The 19,117-nt window shown below is 42.3% G+C and overlaps 1 long non-coding RNA gene across 1 annotated transcript in view; it reads right to left on the reverse strand.

Moving 5' to 3' along the window:
- Nucleotides 1–1,363: 1,363 nt before the first annotated feature.
- LOC110086602 (uncharacterized) overlaps nt 1,364–19,117 on the reverse strand; it is a 65,940-nt gene continuing 48,186 nt past the window's right edge. The window contains exon 4 of the long non-coding RNA XR_012087841.2: nt 1,364–12,167. This is a non-coding gene — a long non-coding RNA (uncharacterized LOC110086602). The remainder of the gene's footprint in view (nt 12,168–19,117) is intronic.

Here is a 19,117-nt window from a genome sequence, read left to right on the forward strand (position 1 = left end):
ATTCTGGAATCAATAGACCCAATGAAAACCTATTTAGCCACCCATGTCTTGACAGCTGCAAGAATTCTTTTTGCTAAACACTGGAAAGACCCGGAGAATCCATCACAAGATGAGTTAATAACAAAAATTCTGGACACGATGGAAATGGATAAAATATCAGAATGGCTAGACTCAACAAGAAAGACAAATCATGAAGATTGTTGGTATAAGGGAGGCTGATAGGGGCAATATGTCCTTGTTGGTCCTCCTCGATATCTCAGCCGCCTTTGATATCGTCAACCACGGTATCCTCCTGGGGAGGCTCTCTGAGTTGGGAATTGGTGGCCTGGCTCTTGCCTGGCTCCGTTCCTTCTTGGAGGACCATCCACAGAGAGTTCAGCTTGGGGAGAGTGTCTCAGCCCCGTAGAGCCTCAACTGCGGGATTCCGCAGGGGTCGATCATCTCTCCAATGCTGTTTAATATCTATATGAGGCCGCTGGGTGAGGTCATGAGGGGATGTGGGACATTGTGTCATCAGTACGCTGACAACACACAGCTCTACATCTCCTTTTCACCTACCTCAGTGTTGTCCCTTCAGTGCTGCCTTGAGACTGTACTGCAATGGATGCAGCTGATTGGGTTGAGGCTGAACCCAGAGAAGACGGAGGTCTTGAGGGTGGGTGGCCCTTCCATTAGTGGTATAGGTGACTCCCTTTCTTTTGGGGGGGACGACCCTTACCGCAAAGAGTGAGGTCCGCAGCTTGGGGATACATCTGGACCCGGCGCTTACCATGGAAACCCAGGTGGCATCCATGGTCCTTTCTGCCTATTTCCATCTATGGCGGATTGCTCAGCTGTGACCATATCTTGATGAGGGGCTCTGACTACTCTAGTCCATGCGCTCGTAATCTTGAGATTAGACGTGGGGTTGCCTTTGAGGTTAATGCGGAAACTTCAGATGGTCCAGAATGCGGCAGCCAGGCTTCTTAGTGGGGTGAGAAAATATCAACATATCTCCCCCACTCTGGCTGCCCTGCACTGGTTGCCCATCCGTTTACGCATTGACTTCAAAGTGCTAATGATTGCTTACAAAGACCTAAATGGTTTGGGACCTAAATATTTGGCAGATCATCTTCTCCCACCTAGATCTACCTGAATCACCCGACATAGCCAGCAGGGATAGCTGAGGGGCCTGACGCTGAGGGAGGCACAGAAGGGAAAAACAAGAAACCGGGCCTTCTCGGCAGTGACCCCTCAGCTGTGGAACACCCTCCCAACTGAAATTCGGCTGGCACCCTCACTGGGTGTATTCAAAAGCCAGTTAAAAACTTGGCTATTTAAGCAGGCCTTCCCTCCAGTCAATTAAGTGATTTTTTCCCTTCTGTTTTCTCTTTGAATCATGCCATCTTGGTACTGTGCTATTCAGAACTAATTACAATTGTATCTTTGATGATTTATATATGTCTTACTTTTGTGTTTTTATCCATGTAAGCCGCCTCGAGTAGACATTGTCTAGAGGGGCGGGGTAAAAAATTGAATAAATAAATAAATAAATAAATAAATAAATAAATAAATAAATAAATAAATAAATAAATAAATAAATAAATAAATAAATAAATTTATGACTGGCTCAGAAATAGAATGCAAATTAATATTTTATAATTGAAAGCCTAAGATTAATCTAGAAATAGAATGTGTATTATAATTACGTTACACCGGAAACTTGTATATCTTTTAAATCTAATAGATAAGAATAATTATTATGAAATGCTTGTGTTGATTTGCACCCTGTGTTTATCCCATGCCCCCTGTCCCCCATCCTTACACCTAACCTATAAAATAAATTACATAATTAAAAAAAAAACAAGCCACTTCAGGTACCAACAGCATACTTCAGCAGAAATGGGTGAGCTCTCTCTAGCTGTCCATTGAAATCATGTCAGTTTCTTTTTAAAAACATACATCTGATCAAAGTCACCAATATTCTTATTAACAGATTTTACACATTTCTTTTGTGCCAAGACTTAGCTGCTTACCCTAACATGTTTAATTTTTGCGGGGAGTAGAGGATGTCTTGGGACAGAAGACTCTCTCCTCCTCCTCCTCGTGCCAGTAGGAAGAAATCTGCAGAATGGCTGGTGTACCCTGCCCTGCCAACAAGAGGAGTAACTCTTGGCAGTTTCACAGGTACACAGCACAAAGAAGAACTTACAGGTAACCCCCCTGTGAAGTGAATACACACACAAGCACACAGACACAGAGCAAGGAGTGGTACACAGTGGGGCAAGATGCCTTCCTCTCCTGCAGAAAAAGAACAAGTCACAACAGGTAATCAGGGTTTCTTTGACCTGCAGGAAAGGGAGACATCCTTGGAAAAGTGATACTTTTACTATATGCGTAAAACTGCTGCTGCTGCTGCAAGAGTTGGCCCCAACAGGAACCTTCAGGAAACTTCACAGCAATTGGGAAACTATTCAGATTGTGCCATCCACATTCTTACAGTAAATTACTCACACCAATAATGCCCCTTTCAATTCCCTATGCCAGCCTACATACACATGCATCTTTTGTTCCACCCTAATTGCAGTCCAGAAATCCAAAGTGTGCGTCCCTAATACAAAACATAGATATTAAGCAGAGCTAGCTCAAGAGGTATGTTAAGAATTTTTCTGAAAGGTCAGCTCTGGAACAGGTATGGAAAAAAGTGGCCAGAGGGTTGCTTTTGCACTGCGAGGGCCTGCTAATCATTTTGCATGTGGCTGCCTGCTAGACCAGATGAGCGAAAGAACCAAGAGTGATTTCTTCTATGAGAAACGACACCCTCTGCCCCATTTCCCATCTGTTCTTTTCTTCTTCGTTTCTCTCCAAGGCCACAGAGCAAAAAAGGCACTGTTAGTTTGCATGGATGGAGATCCAGTTTGGAATCCAAGGCTGGAGTAAGCAGACTCTGGTGGCTCAACCAGCGGATTAACCTTCTTGCAGGGCACTTTTGCCAGGCCAAGGAATGGAATGAAACTAGGGACTGAGCTGGAATACACAGGAAACAGGGTTAAGAGGCAAGAAGTGTCCATCTGCATCTGAACAACAGATGCCTCCAGCTCACTCTGCGCTCCGTGAGAACAACATAGGCTTTGTGCTCTGCATGATGGACTCCTGGTTTATAGAAACATTTGTTGTTGTTTAGTCGTTAAGCCGTGTCTGACTCTTCGTGACCCATGGACCAGAGCAGCCAGACCCTCCTGTCTTCCTCGGCCTCCTGGAGTTGGGTCAAATTCATGTTGGTAGCTCTAGAAACATAAAATAGTGAATTTGAAAGGGGCCTATAAGACCCCTGCTCGATGCAGGAATCTAAATCAAAGGATATCTGCCAGGCGTTTCTCTAAATTTCTCTTGAAAGCCTCCAGTGTCATAGTGCTCACCACCGCCTCTCGAGGTCGTTGGTTCCATTGTCATACCACTCTAACAGGAGTTTTTTTTCCTGATATTCAACTGAAATCTGGCTTCCTGTAACTTGAGCCCATTGTTGCGTGTCTTGCACTCTGGGATGATGGAGAACAGAACTTGCCCCTCCTCTGTATGATAGCCTTTCAAATATTTGAAAAATGCTATCAGCTCTCCCCTCAATCGTCTTTTCTCAAGACGAAACATGCCCAGTTCTTTCAGTTTTTCCTTCTAGGGCCTGGTCTCCAGGCTCCTGATCATTCTTACTGGCCTCCTCTGAACTTGTTCCCCTGAGTCTGCATCCTCCTTGAAGTGTGGTGTCCAGAACTGGACATAGTACTTAAGATGAGGTTGAACCAGTGCCAAACAGAGGGGAACTACCCTGTTTTCCTGAAAATAGGACCTAACCTGAAAATAAGCCCTTGTCTGATTATTCAGGATGCTCATGATATAAGCCCTACCCCAAAAATACGCCCCAGTTAAGTGAAACCCCACCCTTCACCATTGTGCAGCATTGTGCAGCAACCAGAAGAAGATGACATTATTGCTTTTGAATGAATATAGATTATTGTACATGAAAAAAATAACATCCTTTGAAAATAAGCCCTAATGCTGAGGATGGGGAGAAAAAAGGAAGAAGAAGGTGGGAAAGAAGGTCAAGAAGAACAAGCAGATGAAAGGGAGTAAGAGGGCGAAGAACAGGATGTAGGAAAATGAGAAGAAATACATTCAGAAGAAAGGGAAGGGGTGGCTGGACCATTAGATTAGGCATCCTTCAGTCTCGAGAGACTATGGCAACATACTCTGTATGGAGGACTTGGAACAGCATCTAGTGTGGCTGAGAAGGCCAATATAATATAAATGGACTAAACTCACCCCAGAAATGCAGGAAAGTATTCCTGCAAATGCAAAAATTAAATATGGACATAATTTGTTTACAGGAAACATATTAAAGAGGCAGTTATAGCACTATTAACAAATAGGAAATTAGTAGTATTTATAGCATCAAGCCCAATAAAGAAAAAAAGGAATGGCCACCTAACGAAAGATTAAATCCAAAACTAATATATGTGTTGCAAAATGAAAGGACTGTAATGGTGGAGATACAGAAAGAATCAGCCAAAATGCTGATAGTGAACATCTATGCACCAAATGAGAATCAGAAGAATTTTTTTTGAACAGCTGGATAACAATACCAATATTAAAGAATATGAGGAATGTTCTATAGTAGGAGACTTGAACTCAGTCTTCGACAGTGAAATAGATTCAACAACCCCTCAAACAATCAAGAGAAAAAACAATGAAACATTAATACCAAAACCTTTTCTAAAACTGGTGGATGAGCTGTGTTTGATAGATGCTCGGAGAACAAGATATCCAGACTTTAAAGATTTCACCTTCTACTCAAATAGACATCAAACATGGTCAAGGATTGACTTCCTTTGGATTCCAAGGAACTGGACTAAGAAACTAGCAAAAGTGGAAATTTTAACAAGAATACTATCAGACCATAGTCCATTGATGACAGAATTAGAAGCTTTTCAAAAGTCAATTCAATGGAGATTGAACACTAACACACTGAAGGATGAAAAATTAAAAGAAAATATTAGAAAAGAAATGGAACATTACTTTAAAACAAATACCACTCTGGGCCTATTAAGGTCACTAATTTGGGAAGCTTGGAAACCTGTGTGTAAAGAGAGAAAAATGAAGACTGGAAAAAGAACTAAAGCAACAAGAGCTACAAGCAAAACAAAATCCCTCAGCAATTGAAATAAAACAAAAAATTAAAGTAACTCAAAGCATATAAAATATTCTATTGATGGAAGAAGTAGCAAATAAAATAAGACTTGCCTGACATTTTGAAAATGCCTACAAAATCAGGAAATGGCTAGCGAAGAGACTGAAGAAAGAAAAGATGAAAACCCACATACAAACATTAAAAGATGAGGAAGGAAACAAAACCATAAACCCAAACGAAATGAAAAAAAAATGTGAAAGGTTCTATGAGAAGCTAGATACAGAAAAAGGTATTGGAACTATGGAACTTATTTACAAAAAACGCAATGAAATAAAATTAACAAAGCAACAACAAGAAATGTTAAATCAACAAATTTCAGTCGGTGAGATTACTGAAGCAATTGCCAAGCAGAAGAATGAACAATCTCCAGGAAGCGATGGATTTCCAGCAGAGTTTTACAGAACATTTGAAGATGTTCTGATTATGCCATTTTTAAAAAACTACTAGAAGAGATACAACAAAAGAAGGCAATCCTTGAAACATGGAAAGAAGTGATAATTACAGTGATTCATAAAGAAGGAATGGATCCAGAGGAAATCCAAAATTATAGACCAATTTCATTACTGAATGTAGACGATAAGATATACACCACGATATTAGCTACAAGACGTATTAGAACAAAACACAAAAGAGACACAAAATGAGAAATGGGAGTTATTTTATGTGTGGCTCCAGGCAAATAAATAAAAGAATATATAAAATGACTTGTAAAAAAGATAAAGGAAGTTGAGATTTATGTATGAGTAATTATATATATACAATTATATATATACAAACGATAAACAGATTGATAAAGAAAAAAAGGAATATAATGATAGCAAATATAGTGTCTGATTAACTCTGTACCTTAATCTTTTTCTTTTCTTTTTTAGTTTTTAGTTTTTGTTTTATTCTTTCTCTTTTTCCATCCTTTTTATGTGTATTATCAATACTGTTTTAAACTAAATAAAGTGTGTATTTTTTTAAAGCCCTGATGTTTGTTTGTTTTTTTGAACAAAAATTAATATAAGACCCTGTCTTATTTTTGGTGAAACAGGGTAGTACCTCTTGGTATTTGTAGACTCTAGTTCTGTTAATACTTCCGCACTATTAAAGAGCAGGCCAGGTAGGTGGGGCTCGTCAACCATGGAAGGCAGCCCATCTAGGAGAAGGAAAACTCCGATTTCAAACCTCCACTGCCTTGTGGCTATATCCACCAATGGAAAAGGCTTCAGGAGTTAACCTCGAGGCAAAATCCGGAGCTGGAGTCCCAAAGGCAGCTCGTGTCGTTCTGCCAACTCCTGCGACATTGCTGGAACCAGTTGTATTGGCTCTTGCCTTTCCATTGGATCATTTCAGCAACGAGGAGAGGGGGGATCTGCTGCTTAGGTAACAGCCTATCCTCCATATTACTTTACCCAGGCTTTGTGCTCTGGAGAGGACACTCCTCGATTCAGAGCATGTTACCATTGTCTCTCGAGACTGAAGGATGCCTATGATGAGTTCTGTTAATGTAGCCAAAAATAGCATTTGCCTGTTTCTGGTGTCCAGAACTGGACACAATACTCCAGATGAGGCCTAACCAGTGCTGAATAGAGGGGAACTATTATGCAGAAATATCATCCTCTCCTGACTGCTGGTCACATCCTCACTTCCTCGGGCCATGCCATGCTGTTTTCTGGAATGAAGGAAGCCTTTGAGAGTGTAAGGCGGGGATGTCCAACTGGCCTGCTCCGCGGAGGGAGTGTGTGTTCAGAAAGTGGCAGAACCTTCCGTGGTGCATGCGGTGGCTGGGCCAGCAGCAGTCACTGCAGAGAAGGATGTGGCCGACCCACAGACAGACATGTGGGGGTGGTCGGTTGATGAGGAAAAAACACACTCTGACCCCTAGTGAAGGGCGAGGCCTGCCTGGGTATGTGAACGTGTCTGTTTGCATGGACGAAGGAGAATGTGACGGATGGAGGAAGCGGAAAGAAGGACAGAGTGAGGACTTGGAGAGATCTTGCAACTTTTCTCACCTTCAGTGAAAAGGGGTGTCTCAGTGTTTTCAGGAAACCTGTCAAAATAATGAGTAACCAGGGCAACATTTTTTTACTCCTACCCAAGAGCAAAACGACCAGCCTTTCTTTCTTAATCAGACAAAGCTTTTGTAAAAAGGCAAGAGTTCTATGTGGAAAAGGTATGTTTTGTGTGGAAAAAGTTGGATTGGTGCAAAATACAAGCCTCTCTATATGGAACAGGGTTTGTTTGCACAAATGTGCTCTTGGGTTGTTGTTTTTTTTGTTTTGTTTTTTGCACAAAATGCCAAGAACCAAAAAGAAAAAGAAAAAGAAGGGAGAAAGAAAAAAAAAGAAATAAAAAAACAAGAACACTTTTTGAGAGCAAAAGCAGCCTTAAGCCCTACCTTTCTACCGCTCAGTCATCAATCTAATTCAGACGAGGAGCCTTAAACATCTATGAAATCTATTCAGTTCAATCTGGAATATTCAATAGCCTCTAAATGTTTTCTATGCATTTTACATTTGCCTGGGATGGGGAAAACAAAAAAAAATACATTTATGTATTTATCTATTAGACTTCTATACCGTCCATCTAGCTGACAAGGCCACACATTCATTCATTCATTCATTCATTCATTCATTCATTCATTCATTCATTCATTTATTTATTTATTTATTTATTTATTTGAATTTTTAAATTAAAAAACATTTCGGGCAGCTAACAAAAAAGTAATGGAAAACATATGATAAAGCTACAGTACCAAACTAGTAAAACATCACACAAAACCAAATCCCCAAGAACTAATGCAAAATAAAAAATACATATAAATAAAATTGTCTCCCTGCTGTATATTGTCTCCCTGCTTATTTAACTTATATGCAGAATACATCATGCGGAAGGCTGGACTGGAGGAATCCCAAACCAGAATTAAGATTGCCAAACCGGAAAAAATATCAACAACCTCCGATATGCAGATGATACCACTCTGATGGCAGAAAGTGAGGAGGAATTAAAGAACCTTGTAATGAGGGTGAAAATGGAGAGTGCACAAAACGGTCTGAAACTCAACATCAAAAAAACTAAGATCATGGCCACTGGTCCCATCACCTCCTGGGAAATAGAAGGGGAAGACATGGAGGCAGTGTCAGATTTTATCTTCCTGGGCTCCATGATCACTGCAGATGGAAACAGCAGCCACGAAATTAAAAGACGCCTGCTTCTTGGGAGGAAAGCGATGACAAATCTTGACAGCATCTTAAAAAGCAGAGACATCACCTTGCCAACGAAAGTCCAAATAGTCAAAGCTATGGTTTTTCCTGTAGTGATGTATGGAAGTGAGAGCTGGACCATAAAGAAAGCAGACCGCCGAAGAATTGATGCCTTTGAATTGTGGTGCTGGAGGAGGCTCTTGAGAGTCCCCTGGACTGCAAGGAGAACAAACCTATCAATTCTAAAGGAAATCAACCCTGAGTGCTCACTGGAAGGACAGATCCTGAAGCTGAGGCTCCAATACTTTGGCCACCTCATGAGAAGAGAAGACTCCCTGGAAAAGACCCTGATGTTGGGAAAGTGTGAAGGCAAGAGATGAAGGGGATGACAGAGAACAAGATGGTTGGACAGTGTCACTGAAGCTACCAACATGAATTTGTCCCAACTCCGGGAGGCAGTGGAAGACAGGAGGGCCTGGCGTGCTCTGGTTCTTGGGGTCATGAAGAGTTGGACATGACTTAACGACTAAAAAACAACAACTTGGTTCTTACATGATACATTGCCTGGACCTCTGTCATTAATAGTGAACAATGTTGATGTACTTCAGGCCACTTTGGGAATGAGATTAGATCAAAAAATGGATATTCTTGTGGTACAGTGCTGCCTCGATTTATGACCATAATCTATTCCAGAAGATGGACATAACTCGAAATAGTCGTAAGTCAAAGCACCATTTCCCATTGAAATGCTTTGAAATGAAATTAATTTGTTCTGGCCGAAGAAAAAAAAATCACACACAGAGAAAAAATCACTGCACGGCCGAAGGGAGGGGGAAGAAAAGCAACGAAGCGTGCACAACCCATCGGAAATGCAAAGAAAACAAAGGAAGAAGCAAACAGAGCAAATCAGAAATGCAAAGAAAGCAAAGAGAGTACATCAGAAATGCAAGGAAAACAAACAGCACATCAGAAATGCAAAGAACGCAAAGGGAAAAGCAAAGGGAGCAAATTGGAAATGCAAAGAAAACAAAGGGAGCACATTGGAAATGCAAAGAAAACAAGGGAAGCAAAAAGCAAGGGAAGCATGCAAGACCCATCGGAAATGGGCGGAAAAAACCCAAAAGCAACCAACCCCCCAAGACCCAGCAGAAATGGGGGGGAACCAAAAAACAAACAAACCCCCAAGACCCATCGGAAATGGGAAAAAAACACTCCAAAAAGCAATTAAATCCCCTAAGACCAATCGGAAATGGGAAAAACAACCCAAAAAGCAACCTCCTTCCCTAAGACCCATCGGAAGTGGAGGGAAAAAACCAAAAAACAAACTCCCCAAGACCCATCACAGCACAGAAACATAACCCCCCAGCCCAAAACCACACTGCAAAACACCCAGAACAGTGTTTAAAAAGCGGAAAATAGCACCTTACCTTACCAGGCAGCTTCCCGCACACTCTCTGACTGCTGGGGTGAAAAAGCTACAAAGCAGCAGCCTCTTCACTACCAACAGTTAGCAATCTGAATTTCCCGCCTTTTCCTCCTGCCTTTTTGGGTTCAGAACAGGAATATCCGGCCACAAGTCAAGGATAAAATTACAGTGGTGCCTTGGTTAACGCCGTTAATTCGTTCCAGCGAAATCGCTGTAGAGCGAAAACGTTGTAAAGCGAAAATAAAAGCCGATTGAAACGCATTAAAACCCAGTTAATGCATTCCAATGGACTAAAAACTCACCGTCCAGCGAAGATCCTCCATACGGTGGCCATTTTCGGTGCCTGTATAGCAAGGAAACCATCCCTAAGCACAGCGGGGAGCCATTTTGAGCACCCCGTGGCCATTTTGAAACCCCGACAATCAGCTGTTTTGATCGTCGTAATGCGAAGAATTGGTTCCCGAAGCAGGGAACCGATCTTTGCAAAGAAAAAAAAAATTAAAACATCATTTTGCGATCCTAATTGTGATTGCAAAAACATTGTTGTGAAGCGGATTCATCGTAATGCGGGGTAATCGTTAAGCGGGGCAGGACTGTACAAGCTTTGTAGCAGCAGCTACCAACTCCCAGAACTTTCTATCAATTTTTCTATTTCTCAATTGTGCTTCATCATAAGAACGATTCTGTTTTCAAAAGTTAATATATGTTGGGAATTAAACAGTATCTGCATTTGACCTGAAGAGCCAAGTCTGCCCACCCTGACACTGTTTTGGAGTTTTTGCAAAGCTTGGTACTTGAGTCTGCCTTTTTGACCAAAACAACTTTTCCTTTACAATTCCTCTAGCTCTGATGTAATTATAATAATTAAACAGATAATTTTAGAGAAGCTGTCATAAATATCTGCATTTGGTGACCTTACATGATGCTTCTAATCTATCATCTGCTGGGATTTTTAACAGGGCTGTGAGTACTAGGATCAGTACTTTGTGTAAGAATATTGTTTATCAAAGGTGCATCTGCCAAGATTATAAGTGAGATCATAGTATGCACCAACAAGGACATAACAACAAGGACAAATGATCACTCTCTGATCTGCTATGTATTTATGCAAACTCATGGATAAAAGAATGACAAAAATTGAAAAGTAATCAATGGCACTAGCACTGCTGGAGCTTATGATGGTATAACCTGCATGCAAATTATCAAAATGGGTAACATGGAGGCTGTAATGTCAAAACGTGAAAGTCATGTTCTAGAGAAAATCACATTGCTTTTTTAACACCTTACCCAGACAGCTTGAGGTGTGAATGTAGTACATCTTGACTTGAGCAAGGCTTATGAGCATGTCCCCCATTATTTTCTCCACAGAAGGCTAAGACCAGACTCATAACATGGGACTGTTAAGTAGACTTGTAGGTGGCACACAAAGAGATTTATCAACAGGGAGACCTCCAGACCTTCAGGAAACAGAGATAAATGGGGATCTCTTTAGAACTGAACTGAAGCATGATGCCTATTCTAAGCTTTGAACTGAAGTATTCCCTTCTCCAGAGCTCTAAAGCACTGTTTCCCAACCTGGGAATTGTGACCCCAAGGGGGTCAAAAAGTATTTTCTGAGTGTGTTACCTTACTTGTGTTGCAGCCCTTGTTAAATAATTTTTTTTAACCTTTCAGAGTAAAATATTAAAGGTAGCATGTATGTGTATGTATGAGAAAAAGGCCCTTTGGGCGAGAAATAAGCTTCTACTTTCTACTTTACCCACATTTAAAATGCCTTTTTATGCAAACCTGGTGGGAGTGGTGGTCACATGTTACTTGGCTGTTATAAAAGAGGGTTGCACTTTGAAAAAAGCTTGAGAATTACTGCTCTAAAGTTTCCAAACCAACTTTTCCCCCTGAGCTCATTATCTGTACATGCAATTAAAACAGATTGAACATATCTTCAACTCCAGCTTTATAGCCATCTAACTCAGATTGCAAAATGAATTTTCAAGACAGGTGGTTTTGAATGCTGATGTCAGAGAGCTTCTTCAAGACATGAGTTTGATAGCCTCACAAGTTGATAGTGGTATCTGTAGTTTGAATGGTGGGTCTCATCCAGTCTTCTTGTATTTTCACAGCAAGTACAGAATACCATCCTATCACTGCTAAGCTACATCATCAGTTCATCCATTTTTTCAGAGGCTTAATCTTACAGATTGACCGTGCCCAATAATTGCATCTAATATCAGTCCAACATTTTCTTGGTATGGTGCAGTCATTCTTTAACCTCATACAAAATGGCTGGTCTGGTGTCGTATCTTCTTTTCTCGGGCTCTTTTCAGCCCAGTATCTGAAAAGAAGACCAGCATTAATCAGTTCAAGCTGCATAAAATAAATGTTTACATTCTTTTAAATCCATATTGTAGAAATACCTTTTCCCCCCCTGTGGTTCTTCTCATCTCCACTTTTTGGCAACCTCTTTATTAATACCATTATTCAACTGATGCTACAGTTCTGTAAGCCTTTTACCTAAACCGAAAATTAAAGAGTGAAATTATGGGTGAAAATCATGGTTTTCAAACAGTCCAGTCTCTTGGGTAGGACTAGTTTGCAGTGGAATGTATCTGATACATTAGTAATGGGAGATTTCAACTACAGTGGTGCCTCGCACAGCGAGGTTAATCCGTTCCGGATTAACCCTCGCTGTGTGAAAGCATCGTTGAACGGGGCAAGAAAACCAATTGGAACGCATTAAACAGTGTTTAATGCGTTCCAATTGGGCTGAATACTCACCGTTCAACGATGCTTCCGGGCGGCTGGCAGCCATTTTCGCGCCCTTCCCTCGCTGAACAAGGGCGCGAAAATGGCTGCGATCAGCTGTCTGGCGGGTCCAAAATGGCCACCGGAACAGCCGAAATGGCTGGCCGCAGCGTTTTCGCGCCCTTGGTAAGCGAGGGGAGGGCGCGAAAACGCTGCACGCAGCCATTTCGGCTGTTGCGGCAGCGTTTTTGCGCCCTCCCCTCGCTTACCAAGGGCGCAAAAACGCTGTGCGCGGCTATTTTGGGGTCGTGCGGCGGCCATTTTGCACCCGCCGACCCGCTGATCGGCGGGTCGCAAAGCGAAGGTCGGTAAGCGAACTGCTTACCGCCCTTCGCTCTGTGAATTGTGCCCTATCTAGGTGCCCTTTTGCGATCACTTTTGCGATCGCAAAAACGGCACCGTTGCGCGGATTCGTCGCTCTACGGAGCGACCATTCTGCGAGGCACCACTGTATTATGATATATGTTGGTGGTCAAAGTCTTCCATGAACATAAGGTCCAGCAAATTCCTCATTTGCCTTGCAGACAATTTCATGGTCCAGAAGGTGGAAGTGGCAACAAGGGGATCAGTTATTTTAGATCTGATCTTAACCAACAGGGATTACCTTGTTAATGGGGTCGAGGTGGTGAGATCCTTAGGTGGGAGTGACCACTCTCTCTTGGAATTTGTCATACAGTGGGAGAGGGAAGGCCAAGTGCAGCCAGACATTCATTCTAGACTTTAAGGAGGCCAATTTCAGTAAACTTGGGGAATTACTAGCTGTACTTCTATGGACAAAGATACTGAAAGAGAAGGGAGTTGAGGATGAATAGGAATTTCTTAAAAGGGAGATACGAAAGGCACAATCTAAAACTGTTCCAATAAGAAGGAAAAATGGGCGATGTCTAAAGAAATCAGAATGGTTGACTAAAGAACCTTCAACTGAGCTAAATGTTAAAAAAACAAGTATAAGAAATGGGAAAATGGGGGAAACACCAAAAAGGAATACTGTACAAGCAAATAGCCAGTATATGTAGGCGGAAGGTAAGAGAAACAAAAGTGCAGAATGAACTCAGGCTTGCCAGACAGATTAAAAACTATTAAAAGGGCTCTTTTAGTTATGCCCGCAACAAAAGGAAAAAGAAGGAAATGATAGGGTTACTGTGTGGAGAAAATGGCCAACTACTAACAGAGGACAGAAAAAAGGTTAACTTCTCAGCAGGTGAACTTCTCAAACCTTCTTTGCCTCAGTTTTCTCTAAAAAGGAAAATAGCGTTCAACCTGAGGGGCGAAGAGCAAATAATGTAGAGGGGGAAATGCAGCACAGGTAGTACAGGAATACCTGGCTACTCTAAATGAATTCAAGTCTTCAGGGCCTGACGAATTACATCCAAGGATATTAAAGGAACTGGCAGAAGTAATTTCAGAACCATTGGGAATAATATTTGAGAATTCTTTATCAATGATTTGGATGAAGCAATAGAGAGTATGCTGATTAAATTTGCAGACGATATCAAATTGAGAGGGGTTGGTAATTCCCCAAGGACAGGATTAAAATTCAAAATGTCTTTGACAGATTAAGAGTCCTGGGCCAAAACTAACAAAATGAATTTCAACAGAGAGAAATGTAAGGTTCTACACCAAGGCAGAAAAAAATGAACTGCACAGATATAGGATGGAACACACCTGGCTAGACAACAGTGCCTATGAAAGGGACACGAGTCAGCAATGTGATGCAGCTGCAAGAAAGCCAATGCAATTATTGGTTACATCAATAGGAGTATAGTGTCTAGATCAAGGCAAGCGATAGTACCATTCTATTCGGCTTTGGTCAGACCTCACCTGGAGTATTGTGTCCAGTTCTGGACACCTCAATTCAAGAAGGATGTTGGCAACCTGGAATGTGTCCAGAGGAGGGAGACCAAAATGGTCAAAGGTCTGGAAGCGATGTCTTAAAAGGAGCGGCTTAGGAAGCTGGGAATGTTTAGCCTTACAAAAAGAAGGTTGAGAGGGGACATGATAGCCATGTTTAAATATTTGAAGGGATGTCATGTCGAGGAACGGACAGGTTTGTTTTCCACAGCTCCAGACACTAGGACAAGGAGCAATGGTCTCAAAGTACAGGAAAAGAAATTCCACCTGAATCTCAGGAAGAACTTCCTGACAGTCAGAGCTGGTTGGCAGTGGAATAGGCTACCTCGGAGTATATGCTTGAAATAATTCTCTCCAACAATAATGTGCTTTTAAGTCTAATGATAAGCTGTCTGTGAATTCTGTTTTTGCCCTGGCAGATATGCTTTTCTTCTTTGTTAAACACTTGTTCTCCTTGATAGTGAACAATTTATCTTCAGCTAGAAGGAAGGCATACAATGGAAATTTAGGATCATCTGTGTATGAAATCTTCTGGAACTCTCTGGCTTTCTCCATAGAGTTCCAGAAAAGTTCAGAGAGTTCCAGAAAAATATCTACTTCTGCTTCATTGACTATGCGAAAGCCTTTGACTGTGTGGACCACAGCAAACTATGGCAAGTTCTTAAAGAAATGGGAGTGCCTGACCACTTTATCTGTCTCCTGAGAAACCTATATGTGGGACAGGAAGCAACAGTTAGAACTGGTCATGGAACAACTGAGTGGTTCAAAATTGGGAAAGGAGTACGGCAAGGCTGTATATTGTCCCCCAGCTTATTTAATTTATATGCAGAATACATCATGCGGAAGGCTGGACTGGAAGAAACCCAAGCCGGAATTAAGATTGCCGGAAGAAATATCAACAACCTCCGATATGCAGATGATACCACTCTGATGGCAGAAAGTGAGGAGGAATTAAAGAACCTTGTAATGAGAGTGAAAGAGGAGAGTGCAAAAAACGGTCTGAAACTCAACATCAAAAAAACTAAGATCATGGCCACTGGTCCCATCACCTCCTGGGAAATAGAAGGGGAAGATATGGAGGCAGTGTCAAATTTTATCTTCCTGGGCTCCATGATCACTGCAGATGGAGGCAGCAGCCCTGAAATTAAAAGGCGCCTTCTTCTTGGGAGGAAAGCGATGACAAATCTGGACAGCATCTTGAAAAGCAGAGACATCACCTTGCCAACAAAAGTCCGAATAGTCAAAGCTATGGTTTTTCCTGTCGTGATGTATGGAAGTGAGAGCTGGACCATAAAGAAAGCAGACCGCCGAAGAATTGATGCCTTTGAATTGTGGTGCTGGAGGAGGCTCTTGAGAATCCCCTGGACTGCAAGGAGAACAAACCTATCAGTTCTAAAGGAAATCAACCCTGAGTGCTCACTGGAAGGACAGATCCTGAAGCTGAGGCTCCAGTACTTTGGCCATCTAATGAGAAGAAAAGACTCCCTGGAAAAGACCCTGATGTTGGGAAAGTGTGATGGCAAGAGGAGAAGGGGACGACCGAGGATGAGATGGCTGGACAGTGTCTGCGAAGCAACCAACATGAACCTGACACAACTCCGGGAGGCAGTAGAAGACAGGAGGGCCTGGCGTGCTCTGGTCCATGGGGTCACGAAGAGTCGGACACGACTAAACGACTAAACACGTGTATGAAATCTGGAAAGTCCTCCATTTGCTCAAGAAGTTGTTCTTGTTTCATGTTGTATAAAATTTGTATGGATCTTATGCAGTATATAGAAGTGTGGTATAGTGGATAGCCCCCTTCATGGATTGCTGCCTTGTTGTGACAAAGAGGCTTGAGTAATTCAGAGAAGGTATGGGCTATGCCATGCAGGGACACTCAAGACGGACAGGTCATAGTGGAGAGTTCTGACTAAACGTGATCCACCTGGAGCAGGAACTGGCAAGCCACTCTTTGCCAAGAAAACTCCATGGGCAGAAACAAAAGGCTAAAAGATATGCCGCTGGAAGATGAGCCCCTCAGATCAGAAGGCGTTGAACATGCTACTGAGGAAGAGCGGAGGACAAGGACAAGTAGCTCCAGAGCCAATGAAGTGGTTGAGCCAAAGCTGAAAGGACGCTCAGCTGCGGACGCACCTGGAAGTGAAAGGAAAGTTCGATGCTGCAAAGAAAAATGCTGCATGGGAACCTGTAATGTAAGCTCTATGAACCTTGGTGAGCTGAATGTGGTCAAACAGTAGATGGTAAGAATAAACATTGACATCCTGGACTTCAGTGAACTAAAATGGACGGGAATGGGCGAATTCAATTCAGACGATTATCATATCTACTATTGTGGGCAAGAATCCCGTAGAAGAAATGGAGTAGCCCTCATAGTCAACAAAGGAGTGGGAAAAGTTGTGTGTTTAGTCGTTTAGTCGTGTCCAACTCTTCGTGACCCCATGGACCAGAGCACGCCAGGCCCTCCTGTCTTCTACTGCCTCCCGGAGTTGTGTCAGGTTTATGTTGGTTGCTTCGCAGACACTGTCCAGCCATCTCATCCTCGGTCGTCCCCTTCTCCTCTTGCCATCACACCTTCCTAACATCAAGGTTTTTTCCAAGGACTCTTTTCTTCTCATGAGATGGCCAAAGTACTGGAGCCTCAGCTTCAGGATCTGTCCTTCAAGTGAGCATTCAGGGTTGATTTCCTTTAGAACTGATAGGTTTGTTCTCCTTGCAGTCCAGGGGATTCTCAAGAGCCTCCTCCAGCACCACAATTCAAAGGCATCAATTCTTCGGCGGTCTGCTTTCTTTATGGTCCAGCTCTCACTTCCATACATCACGACAGGAAAAACCATAGCTTTGACTATTCGGACTTTTGTTGGCAAGGTGATGTCTCTGCTTTTCAAGATGCTGTCAAGATTTGTCATCGCTTTCCTCCCAAGAAGAAGGCGTCTTTTAATTTCAGGGCTGCTGTCTCCATCTGCAGTGATCATGGAGCCCAGGAAGGTAAAATTTGACACTGCCTCCATATCTTCCCCTTCAATTTCCCAGGAGGTGATGGGACCAGTGGCCATGATCTTAGTTTTTTTGATGTTGAGTTTCAGACCGTTTTTTGCACTCTCCTCTTTCACTCTCATTACAAGGTTCTTTAATTCCTCCTCACTTTCCGCCATCAGAGTGGTGTCATCTGCATATCGGAGGTTGTTGATATTTCTTCCTGCAATCTTAATTCTGGTTTGGGATTCCTCCAGTCCAGCCTTCCGCATGATGTATTCTGCATATAAGTTAAATAAGCTGGGTGACAATATACAGCCTTGCCGTACTCCTTTCCCAATTTTGAACCACTCAGTTGTTCCATGACCAGTTCTAACTGTTGCTTCCTGTCCCACATATAGGTTTCTCAGGAGACAGATAAAGTGGTCAGGCACTCCCATTTCTTTAAGAACTTGCCATAGTTTGCTGTGGTCCACACAGTCAAAGGCTTTCGCATAGTCAATGAAGCAGAAGTAGATATTTTTCTGGAACTCTCTGGCTTTCTACATAATCCAGCGCAAGTTAGCAATTTGGTCTCGAGTTCCTCTGCCTCTTCGGAATCCAGCTTGTACTTCTGGGAGTTCTCGGTCCACATACTGCTGAAGCCTACCTTGTAGGATTTTGAGCATAACCTTGCTAGCTTGCGAAATGAGTGCAATTGTACGGTAGTTGGAGCATTCTTTGGCACTGCCTTTCTTTGGGATTGGGATGTAGACTGATCTTTTCCAATCCTCTGGCCACTGTTGAGTTTTCCAAACTTGCTGGCATATTGAATGTAGCACCTTAACAGCATCATCTTTCAAGATTTTAAATAGTTCAACTGGAATGCCATCACCTCCACTGGCCTTGTTGTTAGCCAGGCTTTCTAAGGCCCACTTGACTTCGCTCTCCAGGATGTCTGGCTCAAGGTCAGCAACTACATTGTCTGGGTTGTCCGGGATATCCAAATCTTTCTGATATAATTCCTCTGTGTATTCTTGCCACCTCTTCTTGACGTCTTCTGCTTCTGTTAGGTCCCTCCCATTTTTGTCTTTTATCATGTTCATCTTTGCGCAAAATGTTCCTCTAATATGTCCAATTTTCCTGAACAGATCTCTGGTCTTTCCTTTTCTGTTATCTTCCTCTATTTCTTTGCATTGTTCATTTAAGAAGGCCCTCTTGTCTCTCCTTGCTATTCTTTGGAAGTCTGCATTCAAGTTTCTATAACTTTCCCTATCTCCCTTGCATTTTGCTTCCCTTCTCCTCTCTGCTATTTCTAAGGCCTCGTTGGACAGCCACTTTGCTTTCTTGCATTTCCTTTTCTTTGGGATGGTTTTCGTTGCTGCCTCCTGGACAATGTTACGAGCCTCTATCCAAAGTTCTTCAGGCACTCTGTCCACCAAATCTAGTTCCTTAAATCTGTTCTTTACTTCCACTGTGTATTCATAAGGGATTTGGTTTAGATCATACCTGAGTGGCCCAGTGGTTTTTCCTAATCTCTTCAGTCTAAGCTTGAATTTTGCTATGAGAAGCTGATGATCAGAACCGCAGTCAGCTCCAGGTCTTGTTTTTGCTGACTGTATAGAGCTTCTCCATCTTTGGCTGCAGAGAATATAATCAATCTGATTTCAATAT

This window comes from Pogona vitticeps, chromosome 5, assembly GCF_051106095.1.
Source record: "Pogona vitticeps strain Pit_001003342236 chromosome 5, PviZW2.1, whole genome shotgun sequence".
Classification (NCBI taxonomy): Eukaryota; Metazoa; Chordata; class Lepidosauria; order Squamata; family Agamidae; genus Pogona; species Pogona vitticeps.